The following is a 21,573-nucleotide window of genomic DNA, read 5'->3' on the forward strand; positions in this document are numbered from 1 at the left end:
AGCCTGTATCAAATGTGCAAATGTGGTAGCCACATTGTATATTCATGCATCAAGAACAACTGGTAATAACCTACCACCTAGGGCTTATTAGCCTCGCAATTCGTAAACCGCACAATAACACCCGCTCGACTTTAGTGATGATTGAGTACGAATTTTAAACTAAATCTGACTTACCTCCTTCCTACGGGGCCACATAAAGACCAGATGAGTCGACGAATGAATCTGTAACATACCAATTTCACAAGTAACTGTTATTCCAAATACTTCAAAAATCGTAAACAAATGTCCATATTCATTTATAATTACTGATTAATTGATACACTCAGTGTGTGTATGAATTAACATATACAAAATGAGTTTCATTTAAATTCCTATTGTGTGTGCGTGTGTTTTTTATTTGAAACGACCTGAACCAAATTGGCTCATTTTTGTAACTGAGCCGAGCTCGATCTAAGCTCGGCTCGTTGGCCGAGTCAAGCTGCCTTGCTTAATTTTGAGCAAGCTCGAACCCACCCTGGCTTGACTCGGGCTCGATTCGTGAACACCCCTCGGGTTACATTATTCAATATTCCAAAATTTCTTGAACTCAGAGTTGAAGCCACATAGTAGAACTTAGAAACATGAAAAAGAACAAGGCTTTTCACTACAATAACTACAAACAACAAAACTGCAAATGACAGCATGGCAATAGCTGCTGACCTGGCATGTCTTGCATACTAATAATTTTCAAACAGCATTTTGCCAGCCTGCTCATTTAACGCAGATTATGGAAATGGTTCGATCAGTAAGCATCTAACTACCTGCAATAAGACATAAGAAAAAACAAAGCTTAGTGATTTCTAACCACAAACATAAAATGAATGAAAAAAAATACGAAACTTACAATTATGATTATGAGGATATACTCAATGTGTAATAACCCGAATTTTCTGATAATAATAGTTAAATGGCGATATATTATTAGAAGTTGAATTTGAATGAAAGTATTCTTTTTAACTTTTCGTTGAAAGCTCAAATAGATAAACACTTCAATATAATTTAAACAAATAGATAAGTAATCAGATATTTGAAGGGAACATAATCCTATTATTTCTAGATACAAATTTTGAACTACTTATCACCTTCTAATGCATCTACGTTAAGATTCAATACCGCATTCTTCGAGATGAAATTATTGTCAAACATGCACGCTTTCTTCTTGGCTCTATATATATATACTCTCTCAATCTCATATTACACTCATAAAAATTTTGCCAACATAAATCGCTTTCTACTTCGGTTCCGTTGTGCCAACCCGATCATTACCGCCACTGCCCTCGACCCTCTCGCCGAATCTGTTGAGCCATTGGCGGGAGACCACCGCATCACACCACTTAAACCCGCCTCTCCGTTCACTGCATTAAACCGCTACTCACCGGAAACCAACCCGATTTAACTTGCCAAATTGGAACCCGATTCCCGCGTCAAACTCTTCGTTCTGTTTCATTCAGTTATTGAGGTAAGGACTTCCGACTCTCTGCTGCTACGCATTCCCCAAATATGCTTGTGTGAGTTTGATTATTCCGGCGACTAACACATGATTAATATAGAATTTTGATTTGGAAGAAGATAAGTAGGTATGTAAAGAGAATACGTAAGCTATCTCTATATTGAATTCATATCTATAATAATAATAAAGAAAAAGGAAAACAACTCATGTACGTCTCTTACTCATGCTTTTGGGTATGGAAGTATTATCTCTTTTGATTTGTTCTTTTACCCACACATGTATAGTAGATGCATATAAAATAAGCATATATAATAAACAAAGTATTATTATGTTTTGTTCTTTTTATTACCTGAATAAATAAAGTTTAGTAAAATTGTCACCTTTTGGAAACTTAAACGTTCTTGACAATAATTACTAAAACAAGCATGACAATAAGCTTCTAACAATAAATCATATTTTTAAGAGTCCACGTCGCCGGAAAAGTCAGTTAACCAATTAGTTGAACTTTGATAAGTTAATTGGAAGATAATTTTAATGTAGGTGCTAACACGACTTGAGAACTACTCAACTTTGTTTACGTTTGATTTGTTAAGGTACGGATTCTGTTTCTTGTTACTTCGTAGTACGGTTTCTGTTTTCGTGTACTTTATTAATAATATTTCATATTATATTCGGTTTCCGTCACTTTGTAGTGCGGACTTTTCGTTATCTTTTAGTTATAGTTTGAGTTCGGTTTAATTGGCATATTATACTTTATAATGATTTTTGTAGCATGCAATAGATTCCGTATTTTGTACTCATTATTGCATGTTCCATTAGTAGCATTTTCGTTGCATAATTATATGAAATTAGCTTTTGTACTCTGTCACCCGAGCATGTCTGAAATGTCGTATGGGCGTCAACGGCATGCACTTATCATGACAGTGCGTAATAAAAGTTCATGGCGTCTATAGCTTGTGCTCGTGTAGCACTTTGGCCCCTAGAGGCGGATAGATCGATCTTAGCTCTGAGTTTGCGTTTGTTGTGTGGAGATGGAATAATGGGTGTACGCCACGCTCACCATCTCATAGGTGCATGGACTAGCTAGCTATGTACCAGTCTGTTATGTTTTGGCTCGTGGGTGCTTCCGTTTCACGTGACTTGAGTTTTCTTTTATATGTGAAGTCACGTGGTTTGATGTGTGTATATATTATGATATGTTTCTGATATGCTTCCGTATACGTTTGATCATGTTCTGGCCAAGTGTCGGATCATACCTCTGAATTTTATTAAGTATATGTTTCGGTAAAAAGTTTGGTTTCGATTTTGAATTGAAGTCCGTATATTTATTTTCTTACGTCTGTCCTTACCTAAACTATTGTTCTTTCCGTTACTGGGCAATTTTTGGCTCATCCGTATTTTCTTGTTTTGTTTTTTTTTCTTATTTTGTTTTCAGGTAATCCAGGACTCGGGGAAATTAGTGATGAGAGAGAATAATTAAGTTCAAGCTTTTTAAAGAGTATTCATTTTCGGTTATTTGAGTAAATATAATTTGACTTAGGCTTATTCGAATTTTGTTATGATATCTGTAATAGTGACACGTCAGCCCGCTCCGGGTTGGGGTGTTACACAATGTGTGTATGAAGTAATATATACTCAATTCCTATAGGTGTGTGTTTTTATTTTTATTTTTTTCAATTCTCAACTTATTAATCATCATATTCTGGCACAGTTTTATAAACCGACCCAAAAAACCACAATAAGTATTACTACAAAATGTTAACTTGTTGCTAACTACTTGTTAGACACACTAACCTTGGTGCTTTTACTACATGATATTTCAGTATTTTTGCTTTGCACTCATCTGCTGCAATTTCATCATGAAAGAGTTTAGAATATTCACTCATTATGGCATCAATAATGCCAGTCACTGTCTGCAACCCATTCTTCTACAGATGTAAAAACCAATTCCAACATTGACCGATTCAGATCATAACATTCCTGCATAATACAAGCAATGTGTTTAACAATTATTTTTCTCCTTATAAAAGGTCATGTAATTGATGTTTATAACGTAGTATGTGTCTACTGTCATACAAGTATTACCTTACATGTAACAGACGTGTCAGCATATACACTAAGAAGAGGGCTCCTGGAAAAGAAGAAAAAAAATAACTTGTTAGTAGCAATTAGGCATAATAAGAGGTGACCTGCTAGATAGTAAAAAAGACAACAATTTTTTGTGAGAAAATAATTAAATGTTTTGCATGAAATAAGAGATGACATGTTGATCATATGTGTTTTTGAGCTTCCTGTCAAACCTGAAAATTGAGTAAAGAATAAAAAAATGTGAGGGGGCTGGATTATTATAATCTTACAAGGCTTTGCATTATATTGAAAGGGTTGTCTAACCATATATGAATGTTTATAACTGTAAGGCCCCGTTACCGGTAGCCCTACTTTCGTGTTGGATTTACTCATAAACGCAGTTCTAAATATCAGAGTTAATTAAAACATTCGCGGAACATTAAAAAAATTCAAACCATTACATTCCATAACCATAATTCTTGTCTTATCGGGCATTCATAGTCATTAAAAACAAAACATAGTCTTTTAAAATAAAACATCATAGCAAAATCTTCAGATGCCAGCTTCGTCCAACTCTGCCATGTGTCCTCCTCAAGCTACCTGCCTCATTCTACTCACCTGCGTGCATACTAAAAGTCAGCTACGCTGAGTGAGTTCGAGTTAATCACATAATCATACAATACCTTCTTACATTTCATACTTAACCTCTTAACTTTCTTTCACACACACATAAGTGCATATACTTTCATTCTTACCTTCATACTTTCTTTACATACCTAATCATACGTTTTAAAGAGCCTTTCGCTCTATAACCTCACAGATATTATAAGGGTCTGGTCCCTAACATCACAGATATTATAAGGGTCTGGTCCCTAACATCACAGATATTATTAGGGTCTGGTCCCTTTGTTTCGTGCAACTGTACCATACCTGTTCATACATACTTTCCTTGACAATACGTGCAATCTCCGAAGAGCGTTCCCGTACCATCATCATAACATACATACATTATGCATACATCATATATTCATACATACATCATATCTCTCATCATGCTTATCAATCATATCTTAACTACCACCTGACGGTTCATGCAATATCCGAAGATCGTTCACGCACCGTCAAGCAATCATCATACATAAATCATACAAGGCATACACTTATCACTTAAGATAAGTGTATTAACTATCACATCGAGTATGCACACAGCCCCGAAAACATAACAAGGAAGTGGGGCTAGAAACTCACCTGAGTCCTGTTACGCTCTCCGTTAATCGTTATTCCCTTCTTGAGTTGTGCACGGATGACTGTATAATATTTACACGTATCAATTAACTACTACTACTCATGTTGTATTTCTATCTTTATATAACCCACAACGAACGGGGGTTCGAGGGCAGCGCCCCTGGCAGCGGGGTCTAGGGGCGGCAGCCCCTAGCAGGGTCCAAGGGGCAGAGCCCCTGGCTGGGGTCAAGCTGCCAGGTCAGCTTGGAAAAAAATTATTTCCATTAACTGTCTTAACACATTTTTCATTAGGTTTTTAATTTATTTTCCAATTTGCTAACTCCAGCGAACTTATCATTAAGCGAACTTAACAATAAGCGAACTTAACATTAAGCGAACTTACTATAAGCGAACTTAACATCAAGCGAACTTAACATTAAGCGAACTTACTGTAAGCGAACTTAGTGTTAAGCGAACTTAACATTAAACGAACTTATCACCAGGCGAAGTTAATTGCAGGCGAAGTTAGACATCAGCGAACTTGGGGTCCAGCGAAGTTAATCATAGGCGAACTTGTCAACAAGCGAAGTTATCAGTTAGGCGAACTTGCTTGCAAGCGAAGTTAAGCTTGCAGGCGAAGTTATGGCTGGGCGAACTTAGCTTGCAGGCGAAGTTAAGCTTGCAGGCGAAGTTGCCCAGCTGCGCCTCTGTTCAATCTTAATCCCCAAAATCATCATCGTTTTACTGAGAAATCCATGGGTATGGTATTTGACTAACCCGCGACTATTCCTATAGTCGTTTTTGGTTAAGATTGGACCCGAAAACACGTAAAGTTTGGACCTTTAATTTTAGAAACGTTTAATACAAGATCTACGGTTTATCTTAAACAAACCGTACATGTTTATGGGTTTATTATGTTCGTTCTAGCATCAAGTTCGCTACTTTACGCTTCGTTTAGATCCGATCTATTATCGTTTCAAGTTTCATGGCAAACCGTCTATAAAAACATGAACTTTAAGATCGAAATCTTACCTTTATGTGCTCGGTTTGCGTGGTTATCTCGTATCTAGCTCGTATATCGAAGATCTAATAATGGTTGGCTTGATTTTGGTCTCGGACGTCTCTCTCTCCCTCTCGGCCGAAATATAGTGTAGTGTATGTGTGTGTTTTGAATGTATAGAGAATAAGATGGAAATGAATGATGGTTTAGGGTTTAAGGGTGGTTTAAGAGGGTATTTATACCTCTTGAAGCCCATGGACCTAAAGCCCATTACTACTTAATCCACCTTAATTAATCTAAGTCCATGATCCGTTCTTCACTCGATATTAATTAATTAATAACGCGAGATCACTAAACGTAACTTTCTTTATTTAACGTTATAATATGTTAGGATGTTACAATAACTGACACACCAACTAATTTGTCCCAGCCTTTTAAATTATGGAACCAGTTTCTATACCAGTTTCCAATCTTCAAGATGTCAGTTGTTTGATACAAAAACAACCAATAAAGCTTGTGTATCCCAGAAGTCAGCATTTCATTGTTCGTTAAGGTAGCCCAATCCTGAAATATTTTGTCAAAACTCGATAGATACCCGATGGGTTTTAGAACTGGTATACCCAACGGATGTTTTTAACAAACTAACTGATATACTCGAAACCCACTGGTATGTCCGACACCCATGGGCAATTACAATGGCCTTAACACCCAGGCTCCAACCGTGACCGGTACAACAAACACAATTAATAAAAACTAATAACAATGATATAGATGAAGAGAAATCAAGAAGTCCATTGGTGAATTGAAAATAGAGGTTTTTCCAAATCAACCAGAAGCAAATTTATCTCATCTAAATGTATCATCAGGTCACCAACAGGTAACTTCATTTATCAACAACAAACTATACTCCAATCCAGTTTTTTCGTTAAGAAAAAAAAATCCTGAAGAGGTATGTACCCGCCTCAACACCGAGCGAGGCGGGTCAACCCACAAGATATAGACAAGAGATTTGAAATCAAGATATTATGAAGGCACAAAGCCAAAACCTATGCGCATGGCACATATCACATATGCTCACGCATATCACATATGCTCATGCATCACATGCTCAGGCATCACATATGCTCACGCATCACATATGCTCACGCGTATCACATGCTCACGCATATCACATCTGCGCGTGGCGCATCCGCGCGTGGCGCATATCACATGCTTGTGCATATCACATCCGCGCATGAAACATCTGCGCGTGAGAATAAATAGAAGACCTCGCGCATCCTCAGGATAGGCGCATATCACACATGCACATAATCAACCTCGTCCTTATCCAAATCAGGATTAGGGCAACCTTGATTGTGCACGTCAGACAACCTTCCAGAATGTATCTTTTTAAGGAATAAGAATATGCTGATGTTGACAGCTGCCAATGAAAGGTGGACAACTCAGCAAAACCCATGTGCTACCACGTGATTATAACCAATGAAAAAGTACCAGGTGTCTCAAGGACACGTGGCGCAAAGCAATTGGAGGAGGCCAAAAAGGCCCTAATTGGGTCTGAGCCCAATCATTGGAAACCCTAGCACTATAAATACCACATCAACTCCACAAGGAGAGACACACAATTACACAGTATTCAGCTATATTAAGCAATACACTCCATTTTCCTTACTCTCATATTATTATCTTCTCCTATAAATTCTTATTCTCACACCGGAGGGTTACCCCAAAGAGGACCCCTCTGTCCCTTTCTGAGGGGTAAGTTTACGGTGCTGTTCATTTTGTAGGTGGAAGAATCCAGATCCCAGAGAACCATCGGTGAAATAACATAATCACACCCGAGGAAAGTAGATCGTCTACCAGTGAGTCGATCCACGTTTCTTCATTGGCGCCATCACCTGTTACAACGGCAACAAAATCTCATCAGTTATCTAAAAAAAACAAATTTTCACCATGGTTTCTGGTGTTCGTAACGTCGATCAAGTTCTGGAGGATATTGAACGTGAGGATGTTAATGAGGGACAGCAGTTTCTGAGGGTGCCGCGTGATTCTACGCGCACCACCAGTAACCGTCCCTTCATCACAACTCCTCATGGCCAGACTGAAACTCCTCCAGACGATCTCACGTTCCAAAATCTTACCGGCGCGAAACAAAAAGGACCAATGGGTCCAGAAGATGAAACCAATGACCCCAAAGAATGGCTCATAAACGAGCAACGACGTCTAATGGACAAGTACAATGAGCTGGTCAAACACAAAACACAAAGGCTAGCGTTTGATAAGCAAGCCATTCAAGGAACAAAAAGGGCGCGCGCGCCGGAAGAGGGTCATTCTGTTCACACTGCACACGCTGAGTTTAGTGATGAAGAAGTGCACAGCATGAGGAGGACGCGAGATACTCATGCAGGAGGCTCTCAGCTCCGTGCGCACGTGAACATGGCGCCTGGAGCCAAAGCAGATCTGGATCTGCACACGCCGTACAGCCCACCAGTGAGAGGGCAAGTGGACGTAACCACACCATATAGGCCAGCCATCTTGGTGAAACATTCAAAATTCACTGAGCGCATCGCGAAGGCTCCCATTCAGCACAAAACCAAGATGCCAAGTGGTTTGGGCAAATATGACGGCACAACGGATCCAGACGATTTCTTACAAGGTTTTTACAACACTGGAAACCTAGAAAGCTGGACGATGCCAACATGGTGTCACATGTTTGCTAGCTGCCTCACGGGCGCGGCGCGTGTCTGGTTCGAGAGCTTGCCGACTGGGCAAATCGATGGGTTCGAGGAACTATTGGAAAAGTTCCAAGCCCACTTAGTACAGCAGCGCAGACACACGCGTGACCCTGACGACATCATGCACTGTGTGCGTAGGAATGATGAAACGATTGAAGATTACATAACTCGTTTCAATCAGGAGTCTCTGGCAATCGGAGGTATCACTGAGCAACTCTTGCGCGTGGCCTTTATACAAGGCGCGCGCAATGATCAACTCCGCCGAGCTCTCGTAAGCAGAGATGGCATGCCAACCACTTGGGCCAAGCTTATGGAAGCATCGTGAGTCTTCGCGAGAAATGAAAAACAAATTGCCCAAGATAGAGCGAGAGAAAGAGGGCATCAAGCTGAGACACCGCGCAGCAACGAAAGAAGGGGCAAACAGAACTCTGTATGGTCCAGGTTGCAACCAACCAGTTTTTCTTCCGCAGAAAAGCAGGCGCAACCAAGCTCACCACAGCCCCAAAAAGACGTTCGTAATCGCGGGGAGGGTGACAAGAGGGAAGGCGGCAGAGATCCTAACAGACCTCTGCCAAGAATATGGACTCCCCTCACTAAAACGCCTTCACAAGTGTTAAGCACTGAGAATGTCCAGTTCAAAAGCCCCAAGCCACTACACTACAAGGGACCATCAAATAGTGGCAAGTACTGTGAGTTTCACAAGTCTACAGGACACAACACTGATGCATGCCACCACTTGAAGGATGCAATTGAAAAAGATGTGAAATCAGGCAAGCTGGCTCACCTGGTGAAAAACTCAAGACCGGAAAATGAACAACCAGAAGGAGCCTCTGCCAGTAAAAAGTTCAAAAGAATCTGTGTAGCCGAGGGAGGAACGCAAGGGCAAAGATCAAGAAAGAGAAGCGCGCAATCCAAGGAGACTGGCGCGAGCAACAAGTAATCTTCCCAAGAATCAGGGGAGGCCCTTCTATCAGCAGTCCTCTTGTCATCACCACACACATTGCTCATTATGAAGTGTCAAAAGTCCTGGTGGACACTGGCAGCGAATCAGACATCATGTATGAGCAATGTTTCAGGAAACTGGATCCGGCAGACCAAGCAAGGCTTGAAATTGTGAATGCACCAATCTCTGGTGTTTCAAATGAAATCATTCATCCCCTAGGTCAAATACAATTTGAACTAACTATGGGGGATGAGAAACACAAGCGAGCCGAAGTTGTCAACTTCTTGGTCTTGCCAACCACTTCATGCCACAATATGATCTTGGGTAGAGGAACGATTGCCCAATTCAACGCCATACCGTCGCCAGCTCACGGCGCATTGGGGTTCCCAACACCAACAGGTGTAACTTTTTTATACCGAGATCATTTGTGTGCAGTGACAAGTACTCCGCGGGAAGGGAGAATGAAACTTCCAATGGCAGACAACGCGCCAGAGGAATGGATTCTCAACCCAAAATTCCCGGAGCAGACAATCACAATTGGCGCTACGATATCAGACGACACGAGGTTGAGAATGAAAAGATTGCTCACAGCATATATGTCGGTCTTCGCGTGGCAACACTCTGATATGACTGGGGTTCCGCTAGACCTGGCGCAACATTCTCTCAACGCGTTCAAATCTGTAGAGCCAATTGCTCAAAAGAAGAGAGTCATGGGGGATGAGAAGGCGAGGGCCATGAATGAGCAGGTTGAGGATCTATTGCGCGCAAATATCATCCGCCCGATACGATACCAGACATGGGTAGCCAATCCTGTGATGGTAAAGAAAAGTAACGGGTCGTGGAGGATGTGCATTGACTTCAAGGACCTCAACAAAGCGTGCCCAAAGGATTGTTACCCCCTCCCAAACATCGACGCAAAGGTGGACTCCGTGGCGCCATTCAAGCTCAAATGTTTCCTGGATGCCTACAAGGGCTATCACCAGATTCAAATGGCACCACAAGACGAGGACAAGACCGCCTTCAGAACCGACAAGGGTGTTTTTTGTTACACAAAAATGCCCTTTGGTTTGAAGAATGCGGGAGCCACCTACCAAAGACTTATGGATGCTGTTTTCAACGAGCAAATTGGAAGAAACCTAGAAGTCTACGTGGATGATTTGGTGATCAAAAGCAGGGAGGAAAAACAAATGCTCAAAGACATCGAAGAAACCCTTGGGCGCCTAAAGGAAGTTAACATGAAGCTCAATCCGAGCAAATGCACTTTCGGCGTACAAGAGGGAAAATTTCTAGGTGTAATGGTCACCAAGGATGGTTTCAAGGTGAACCCAGAAAAGGTGGAGGCCATCCTTGACATGCCCTCGCCATCCACCATGAAAGAAGTCCAGAAGCTGAATGGTAGATTGGTTTCAATCAACAGGTTCCTAGCGAACCATGCAAGCAAATCTACCCCATTTGTCAACACATTGAGGAATTGCTTAAAGAAAAGCCAATTCAAATGGACTCCTGAGGCCGAGCAAGCTTTCAGTGAGATAAAAGAATGTTTGATAAATCTGCCCGCGCTCACAGCTCCACTTCCTGGTGAAACTTTGACATTGTACCTATCAGCAGGAGAGCGCGCCATCGGCGCAGTATTGTTGGTGGATCGCAAGGGAATCCAAACGCCAATATACTATGTGAGTCGGGTGCTGACAGATCCTGAGACGCGCTACTCCATCATGGAAAAGTTAGTTTTATCACTAACACATGCGTCGCGCAAGCTACATAGATATTTCAATGGTCATCCTATTGAAGTTCTAACTGGGTACAACATCCAGCAAGTCTTGCGGCGCCCCGCGCTCTCGGGAAGGCTAACAAAATGGGCGCTGGAATTAGGAGAGCACACGATCGCCTATAAGCCCCGTCCAGCAATAAAGGGACAAGTCTTGGCTGATTTCATTGCAGAAATCCCCGAAGGAAAAATTGAAGAGGCTCAGCGCGAGGTAGACCCTCCGCGAGCCAATGATGAAGAAAATGTGTGGAGATTATTCACCGACGGAGCTTCAAACAACGAAGGATCCGGCGTAGGCCTCAAGCTGGTGGATCCAGAGAATCAGGAATAAACTTACGCCATCAGGTTGGACTTCAAGAGCACCAACAATGAAGCTGAGTATGAAGCCCTGCTGGCTGGCCTGCCATCGCGCACAAATTCGGAGTTAAAAAGCTAGAGGCCCATGTTGATTCATACTTGGTAGCAGCACAGGTCAATGGCCTTTATGATGCCAAGGAGAACACCATGCCTCTGTATCTAGAGCAGGCGAAAAAGCTCATCGAGCAATTTGACTGCTTCAGAATCATTCATATTCCGCGCAGTGAAAACAAATCTGCTGACGCGCTGAGCAAGATGGCATCAACCAGCTTCGATCACTTTGGCAAAGATGTCAGGGTAGAAGTAATGAGCAACCCGTCGGTGGGAGCGAAGTCTGTCCTTGTAACTCATACAACCCCTTCATCATGGATAACTCCAGTAATGGAATTCTTGAATGAGGGAAAAGTACTGGACGATCGCGCACAGGCGAGGAAGATAAGACACAAGTCGCAGAACTATGAACTGCTTGATGGTACATTGTATCGACGCTCTTATCTTGGACCGCTCATGAAATGCCTAGATGCTGAGGAAGCAAGCTATGTGATCAGAGAGATACACGAAGGAATTTGTGGAATACATGCTGGCCCGCGCATGGTGGTTGCCAAGGCAATGAGCGCAGGTTACTATTGGCCAGGCATGTACTTGGACGCTTTAAAAGAGATCCAAAAATGCAAAGCATGTCAGAGCTATGCGCCAAACACCATGCGGCCAAAGAACAACTTGATTCCGGTGACCTCCGCATGGCCTTTCCACAAATGGGCCATCGATATTGTGGGACCCCTACCGCAAGCGCAAGGGCGAGTAAAATTTTTGGTAGTGGCAGTAGACTATTTCACAAAATGGGTTGAAGCCAAGCCACTAGCAAAAATCACAGCAGAAGCGATGAAGCAGTTTATTTGGAGCCACATCATATGCCGTTTTGGCTTGCCCATGGAAATTGTGAGCGACAATGGCAAACAATTCACTGACAGGAAGATATCCAGCTGGCTTAAGGAATTGCGCATCAACCAAATCTTCACTTCAGTATACCACCCTCAGGGGAATGGCCAAGTGGAGCGCGCGAACCAAAGCTTGTTAAATGAGCTGAAGAAAAGGTTGGAGGGTGAATCCCATTCTTGGGTCAAAGAGCTACCTAATGTCCTGTGGGCACACAGGACATTAAGCAAAACCAGCAATGGCAAATCCCCGTTCAGCCTAACCTATGGAACGGAGACTATGATTCCAGCAGAAATTGGATGCCCATCCCACAGAGTGCTCATGATGAACAAGATTGATAACGAGCGCGAAAGGAGGTTGGATCTCAACTTACTTGAAGGGCGCAGAGAGGCGGCTATTATCAGTGAAGCCAGGTACAAGAAAAAACTGGAAAAATATTACAATCAGCGCGTGAAAGAATGCCACTTCAAGAAGAATGATTTTGTCCTTCGAAACAATGAAGCTAGCCGCGCGATACCCCCGGGAAAGATGTCCCCCAATTGGGAGGGACCTTATCAAGTCTCGGAAGAATTGGGAAAAGGCGCATACGCTTTAAAAGATTTGAATGGAAAGAAGATCCCGCGCGCTTGAACTCGGCACAGCTTAGAAAATGTTTCATGTAAAAATTGTCAAGTTTGTAAACAAGGCTTTTTAAGCCATTATGAATAATGATACGCGCTATCTTCTCTTAATGTGGATTCTATTACCTTTTGCATACATGTTTCACACTTCCCTTTATTAATTTTGAGCAATATGACAACATTGTATTGACATCAAAACGAAATAAAACGAAGTAAAACATACATGCGCGAGCTTCAAGCTCAAACTCGTTAACGAGTCTTAACTCTAAAACGTCAGGGCCTTAGCCCAATAATATGAGCCTTAGCTCAGGGCCTTAGCCCAATAATGTGAGCCTTAGCTCAAATCACTCACAACATCCATCCTACATACTGCGCAGCCTGACCATAAAAATACCTAAGCACAACTAAGGCAAAGCAAATGCCAAAACATAGTTGTTAAGGTCTCAGGTCGAGGTCGCGCATGAAATTGTAATGGATATCTGAGTAACACATACTGACACGTAAAGGCTAAAAAAATCATAATTCCATATAATAAATGCGAGATAACGTCGCGCAAAAGAGGAATAATGAAAACGCCAAGGCACGTGTCAACATAATCAAGATATGGCAAAAATCACTTACAATATGACAAGGATTAAGTATAATAATTTCCTTACAACCTTGTTCTTATTTCAACGTGCAAGCATATCTTATATTCAACAAGCAAACATGCAATATAAAGAGATGAATGGGGAATGCGCAAGATGCGAAGAAGGGAAAAACAAAATTTCATTCCAAAGCATTGAAATTTACAAGTTTACAAGATGATGAGATACAAACTACAAATAAAAATAAAAAACATGAAGGGCTTCTCAAGTCTCCACGTCGACGTCAGCCTCTTCATAGTCCTCATCATCGCCCTCAGCATCTGGCGCAGCCCGCTCCTCGTCATCTCCAAACTGACCATAGTCAAGTTGTTCGTCCTGAATGGAGTCTTCTATCACAATAGTGTCAGGAACGGATCCTTTGGCCACGCCAGAGCCGCTAGCAGGGGCAACATTCCCCGCGCCATCATCGCCGTCACCAGCCCCTTCGCACTCGTCAAGTAATTTCTTTAGCGCGCCGAGATCGGGCTGGTCAGTAAGCGCGGATATCTGCAAATCATATGGAAAAATATGAGTACAAAAAAAGACTTGGAAAATAACTCAAGGTAATCTCATTAAGGTTAAAATACCTGCCCAAGGATGAGAATGGGAGTATTCAAATACTTCTCCCCCATCGCGACCATGTCCGTGCAGGCAACGTCGCTCTGATAAGGGTAGTCGGATGGGTTCTTCTTCAGCATGCCATATTCATAGCCATCCTTAAACCCTTCAGCTCGACCCACCAAGCGCGCGGCAGCGTTGCAATCCATCACAAGGGCCTGAAACTCGTCTGAGTATTTCATCGCGTAAGCGCAACGAGTCATACCCTGTGAGATTAGCCATTGGCGATCCTGCGCGAGGGAAGCAACAGACGTCTCAAGAGCAGGAATCTGAGAGTTTAACAACTCAACAGTTTCCTTAGTCTGTTTCAGCTCTTCTTTGTCGGACGCTGCTGCCGCCAAGGCTTCTTCCTTTTCCGCTCGCGCAAGCTCGAGTGCTTCCTGGCTAGACGCTGCCGTCGCCAAGGCTTCATCTTTCTCGGCCTGCGCGGCCGCCAGCTCCTTCTTCAGGCGCGCAACCTCACTCTCCAGCGATGATTTGTCAGTTATAGACTGGACAAGAGCTTGGTCACGCGCCTCCGCGTCCAGCTCCAAGTCGCGCACTCTACGTGCGTACTTGGCCGCGTCCGCCTCGGCCGCCTGTAGCTTCTCCCGCGCAGCCTGTAGCTCATGCTCGCGCTTCACGAAGGCGGTATTGGCACTTGCTCTGTTCTCACTGAGCTCTGCTTGGAGCTTCTCAGCTCTCTCTCGAGCATCAGAAAGATGCCAAGCAGACACTTTAGCCTCTTGCTTGGCTTCCGCAAGAGCATCACGTACCTTTACGTAATCATAGCGAAGCTCTTGGGAGGCAGCAAAGAAAGCCGACCCAGCAAGCAGATGATCGTTGAGCAAGTCATCGCGAGCGCGGCCCTCCTGAAACCTCCTTTCAGCTGGAGGCACAGAATGAGCCCAGAAGTCCTCACACACACCCATGGACTGAAATGAGCTGTCTTCAGTAATATTCCATCTCGGGCGGTAAATGTGATCGGCTTCCTGCAAACACAAAGTAATGATCTAAGTCATCAAAACACTAATATGGAATTCCGCGCAGCGGAGCAAAAACGAACCAATACCTGCGGGGATGAAGCAGAAAAGTCAGCGCCAGCCCCACGAGAAGACGGCGCCGCGAAACCTCGTGGCGCTACAGGGCTGGCGCGGCCGCCGTCGGAGCCCTCAAGTTGAACCTCTTCATCCTCCTCTGAAACAGGCCTTTTCTCCTGCGACCTAGAACCAAAATCAGTCTCGCGAGGAGGGCTGCGCGCAGGAGGAGGTGAGGGAGGTCTCGACGCCGCCAGGTCGGCGCGTAAAACGGCCTCCTGCTCCTTAGTAATCCCGATGAGGGGAGATTCAGCGCTTGCAGGAGCAGGAGCAGAATCAACGGCGCTGGCACCGGCGCCAGCAGTGCCGCCAGCAGCTTGTACGCCAGCAATGACTCCTATGAAAAAATCAACAAAAAGAAATGGTTCATGACTTGATCTAAAAGAAAAAAGTCAGAAAATAAAAGCGCAATACATACCTTGGCGCAACTCCGTTCGCGAGTCAAACATCGCCATGAAGTCCATTATCCCCTTTTTCGAGGGTAAAACAGGGGACTTCGAAGCGACCTCCGGCGCAGGCTCGGCACCTTGTTGCGCCTGAGGTTGATCCACCAAGGTCGCCGGCTCTACAAACATTTGAGTGAGCAAATATTCATTAGTAACTCTATCAGAATCGCGCTCATAGAACCATAAAGGATAAGCAAAGTATACCTGTCGAAGAGGAAACGGCAGGCGCAACGCCGCTCCCCTTTTCCGCCGCGCGAAGGGAGGAGGTAGTGGCACCATACCTCGTGTGGACAGGAGGTCTGCCCACTTTTTGAGGCAGGGAAGACAAGGAAAACTTGGTGGTAAACACCTGGGTTTTCTCAAGTCCCTTCGCCTGAGTAGGAGGATCCTGAACAACAGGGGCATCATCTTTCTTCTGTTTCTTACTGGCCCCTGCGCCAGTTTTCACCTTAGCCTTACGCTTTAGTTGGGGCACCTCAACCTCCTCCTCCTCCTCCTCCTCTTCCGCGAACTCCAGCTCGTAGTTCTCAAGCGCGTCTACAATACGTGCAACAGAAATGTTAGCCAAATGTGGTATTATAAAGGCATAAGCATAAGTACAAAGGCTTACCAGGCGCATCGCTGTCAAAGAGAAATCCCAGATCAACAGGGATGAACATGTCATCGAAGCGATCGGGGAAGCCAACCTCCCCAGCGCCCAGCGCGACGGAGCCACCCTCCATATGCTCGTCATAGGCGGCATGGACATACTCCTTGCTGACTGCACAAAACAAGTCAAATGATATCAGCAAAACGAATTATATTCGCGCAGAAGTAATGCAATGAGTTAACTTACACAAGCCGTCAACTTGGATAACGGGCTCAGTCGCGCTGTCAGCCCACCTCTTGCTCATACCAACCCCCACCAGCGCCTCCTCGCAAATGTTCTTGGCGGGGGATGGTTCGACAGTCAACTTTTTAACCCAGGCGCCAGTTGGGTTCTTGAAGACACCCACATCCGCAGGCGCAGAAGAGATCGCGCGCATGTCATGCGGATGGGGATCACACCAGCCCTGATATAGAAAAATCTCTCAGACCAGTCATGAAGGCTCTTGAATGAAACAGTGCAGCACTTGACCTTCTGACTGCGAGGAATAAATGAGAACCAAGAATCTTGGATCTTGGGCTTATAAAAAAACTGAAAGCGCCGAGGGGTGGGCTCCTCGCGCTGAGATTTGCACATGAACTCAAAGTGAGTCATGCGCACGAGTCCAAACGGATGGACTTGGGATATATGAATCCCATAAAACTTAAGCAGCGCACCCACAAACCTGGTCATCGGGAGACGAAGGTTGCAGTGGGTGAAAAAATGGCAGTAAAGGGATATATAGCCGGTGGGCGGGTCCGCCGCCGTTTGCCCGGCCGCCGGCAGCATGCAGCCATACTCAGGGAGAAAACCCTGAGAGGCGATAAGGCTGTCAAAATCGGACTGCCTCAGTTTGCAGGGGATCTCATCCCACTTCTTCACTGCCTTGGTCTTCCCTACCTCCTCCGATGAGGCCTCAGCAGCCCTCTTCCCCTTGCCGGTCTTCTTCAATGTAGACATTACTAACGATTTAACACGGCGATGGATAGGGGAGATTGTGTTGTCTGAGCTATCAGACATACAACTTTAAAATCGGACAAAGGATGCTTCTGAAGAACAGAGATCTGGAAGCAGAAGACAGGTAATCGGAATAGAATGAAAGAAAGGAAAGCTTTGAATAAAACAGCAAAGAAGATGAAGAATAAAAACTCTAAGGGCTTACTTTTATAGGCCCAGGAGAGAGAAAATTTGGTATTGATCGGACTTCACGCGCCCCCACTCGCAGGTGTAAGCCAACGCGAGCGCGACACGTGCCCCTGACACTGTGTGAGGGGTCACGAAAAGAAACGATACAGGTGCTGCCAGAGTTCACGCGCCATCACTCGCAGGTACGGACCAACGCGAGCGCGACACGTGTTCCTGACACTATGTGAGGGGACATGAAAGGCAACTGTAGCACCTCGAGCACACGAAAAGTCTGACACGTCTCCATCACTAACGCATGTCAGCAACAACCAACCGCGTACAGGGACGATTCGTTTTCAACCAAAAGGATAGAATTTCGCGCACCGATGAGTAATAAGAAGAAAAGACAAACCCTATTAAAAGAGCAAACTATTAAGTCTAATATCTATCTTACCTCGCTCGCGCGAGACAATACAAACATTAGACTGGGGGGGCTTGAAGAGGTATGTACCCGCCTCAACACCGAGCGAGGCGGGTCAACCCACAAGATATAGACAAGAGACTTGAAATCAAGATATTATGAAGGCACAAAGCCAAAACCTATGCGCATGGCATATATCACATATGCTCACGCATATCACATATGCTCATGCATCACATGCTCAGGCATCACATATGCTCACGCATCACATATGCTCACGCATCACATATGCTCACGCGTATCACATGCTCACGCATATCACATCTGCGCGTGGCGCATCCGCGCGTGGCGCATATCACATGCTTGTGCATATCACATCCGCGCATGAAACATCTGCGAGTGAGAATAAAGAGAAAACCTCGCGCATCCTCAGGATAGGCGCATATCACACATGCACATAATCAACCTCGTCCTTATCCAAATCAGGATTAGGGCAACCTTGATTGTGCACGTCAGACAACCTTCCAGAATGTATCTTTTTAAGGAATAAGAATATGCTGATGTTGACAGCTGCCAATGAAAGGTGGACAACTCAGCAAAACCCATGTGCTACCACGTGATTATAACCAATGAAAAAGTACCAGGTGTCTCAAGGACACGTGGCGCAAAGCAATTGGAGGAGGCCAAAAAGGCCCTAATTGGGTCTGAGCCCAATCATTGGAAACCCTAGCACTATAAATACCACATCAACTCCACAAGGAGAGACACACAATTACACAGTATTCAGCTATATTAAGCAATACACTCCATTTTCCTTACTCTCATATTATTATCTTCTCCTACAAATTCTTATTCTCACACCGGAGGGTTACCCCAAAGAGGACCCCTCTGTCCCTTTCTGAGGGGTAAGTTTACGGTGCTGTTCATTTTGTAGGTGGAAGAATCCAGATCCCAGAGAACCATCGGTGAAATAGCATAATCACACCCGAGGAAAGTAGATCGTCTACCAGTGAGTCGATCCACGTTTCTTCAAATCCAATCCAGTTTTCATCATTTCATGCTTGCCCCACTTTAAATAAAGGACTACAACCGTATATACGAAAGCCAATTAAACCCAAATGTATTCAACCAAGTAAACGAACATGATCATATACGAACAATTAACAAACCAACAGAAAGTAATCACTTGTATACTTTCAAAACATCCAAAGAAAGTTCATGCGACATAACCAAACACGACAAAATAGTAAGAGCAATGTTTGTCGCTTTCAGCATGAATACCAGTGGCAACATGGGCGCGTTAAGACATTATGAACCACCTGTAAAATCCAACCACAGGCAACATCAAGCACGTTAAACTCCTGTCAAACATCATTTAGTTTCAAAGAAACCCCAAACTGAATTAAATTAAAAGCATACATGCACAATTAAACGAAATCCTAGAATCAAACAAAATAAATAAGATATAAATATAGATAATACATGGATCATGAATCCAATGCAAATTTGGGCAAGTGTGTTCAATTAAACCCAAAATAACAACCATCCAATACGGTGACAACAAAATTATGTAATCTTGAGAGTTGGAAGCAGACATAAAGAGGTGATTTAGAAGACACTGAGTTTGAAACTAAACAATTGAAAAATTTAATCATCGTCATTGAAAATTCCAAGAACACCACTTTAACCGTTGTTATTGGCGGCAACAATTGCAAACTCCTCGTCTAGGTTTGCTGGAATCACTTCATAAATCATAGCAAATCTAAGCAATTAGCTATCATTCTTCAATTTAGAGAGATGATTGCTCTTCAATTGGTTGTGGGGAGTGAATTTATAAGAGAGGATAACGGAAGGGTTTCATCAAAAGGAGATTCTTTAAAACTGGTGTCGAGAATTAAAAGGAAATTGTCAGTTTCATGGCTTCGGAGAGACGCGTTTCATGACAGAGAAAATAGGTAGTTGAAAAGCCTCCTATTTCTATTTATTATAATGTAGTATATAGATACATTTCATAAGGATGGAGCGAAACAAAAGATGAAGTTGGTACCGACGTGAACACTATTGTATCGCTGATCAATAAGCCACGCCCTTGAACGGGGTTGTGTTGGGCGTCTCTTGTTTCATTTTTGGGATGAGATTATCTAAATCTTTTGAATAAAAGTTCTCACTTTTCAGAATTAAAGGCAATAAAATTAAGTATCCATCATAAACACCTACTGAAAGGACACATAATCTATCCTAAACGTCATGAGTTCAAATTTAAAACCAAAAAACACTAGCAAAAATAAAAAACTCACATATAAAAAGAATGCACAATAACTCGATCAAAACTTAAATTAGTAACAACACGTCACGGGTTTGCGGGCCCTACAAGAATACCCTGAGCAGACCCTTCTTTCTTACCACCATCATCTGCGGTTTGGCAAGTAATTTTTTATGGTGCAAAGCCCTCATATCTTTGCGTTTAGTAATCAAGAAATCCTCGGGCTACATAAGTTTTCAAAATCCCCTAGGAGAAAGGCAAAGTAATTTCTTGCGGTTTATCTTGTTCCGTTGTGGTGTCTTGGAGGGCGCACTATGATATGGTGTTTAATGGTTCAACGGTGACGGTGGAAAGTGTTGTGGTGGTGTCAGACTGTTTTGGTGTGCGGGTTAGCTCCTTACCATTCCGCCTGTTTTTATACTTGTTCTTTTAATATAATGCTTTCGTTGGTTGTTCAAAATAAATAAATAAATATTAAATAAATGGATTGAAGTATGATATTTATTTTTTAAGGGATATTGGTTTTTAATACTCTAAAGTTTCACTCGTTGGTTAATAGCACTCCCAACTTTTACTTTGTCCACCATCACTCCCAACTTTGACTCTATTTGTTTCTGTCAATCCCTCGGTAACGAAATACTAACGATGTGGACTTTTTTTAGTTGAGTTGGCATGGGTCATATGTGGGTCCCACGTAACCACTTCATCTTCTTCAAGTAAACCATAGTCACCAACACCACCCACCAACCTTCGTCACCACCTCCTCCACCATCACCACCACTTTTTAAAGATCACAACTTCAATCTTCTTCTATTTTGTTTGTCTACCTCATCATATACCAATTACCAAGAACACCTCTACCCATCTTCATCTTCCTCATCACATACCTCCATCAATACTCAACGGATTCGAGTGATTCTTGAGCCTAAAGTACTTACTTTTTCAAAGAGAGCAAAACCCACCATTTAGTTTCCTCAATTTCCCACCTGATTTTCGTATCCCGTAATCTAGGGTTTCGGGTTTTTTTCCAACTTGAGACTCCAGAGTCAATTGCCAGATATTGAAGGGTTTCACACAAGTTCTGCCCGGAATGGTTTAGTTACCTGGCAAATGACCCCAAACTCATTAAAACATACCGGCCTTGCCGGATATATCGGCTCGCCGGAAAAACTTTTACGGCCGGAAAGAGCTTGTCCATTGCTGGAACCCTAAGTTCGTCGCTTTTACTAGCTGTTAC

General features: G+C 43.3%; 1 long non-coding RNA gene across 1 annotated transcript; it reads right to left on the minus strand.

Annotated features, from left to right (window-relative positions):
- Positions 1 to 488: 488 nt before the first annotated feature.
- LOC143546088 (uncharacterized) lies at positions 489 to 19,432 on the minus strand. Its single transcript, XR_013137550.1, has 3 exons — positions 19,216 to 19,432; positions 700 to 800; positions 489 to 611 (listed from the first exon to the last, which is right to left on the minus strand). It is a non-coding gene; the product is annotated as an uncharacterized LOC143546088 (long non-coding RNA).
- Between the last annotated feature and the right edge of the window lie 2,141 nt (positions 19,433 to 21,573).

Source organism: Bidens hawaiensis, unplaced genomic scaffold (assembly GCF_021521415.1).
Source record: "Bidens hawaiensis isolate Kalapana, Puna unplaced genomic scaffold, B.hawaiensis_p1.1 tig00014205_1, whole genome shotgun sequence".
Classification (NCBI taxonomy): Eukaryota; Viridiplantae; Streptophyta; class Magnoliopsida; order Asterales; family Asteraceae; genus Bidens; species Bidens hawaiensis.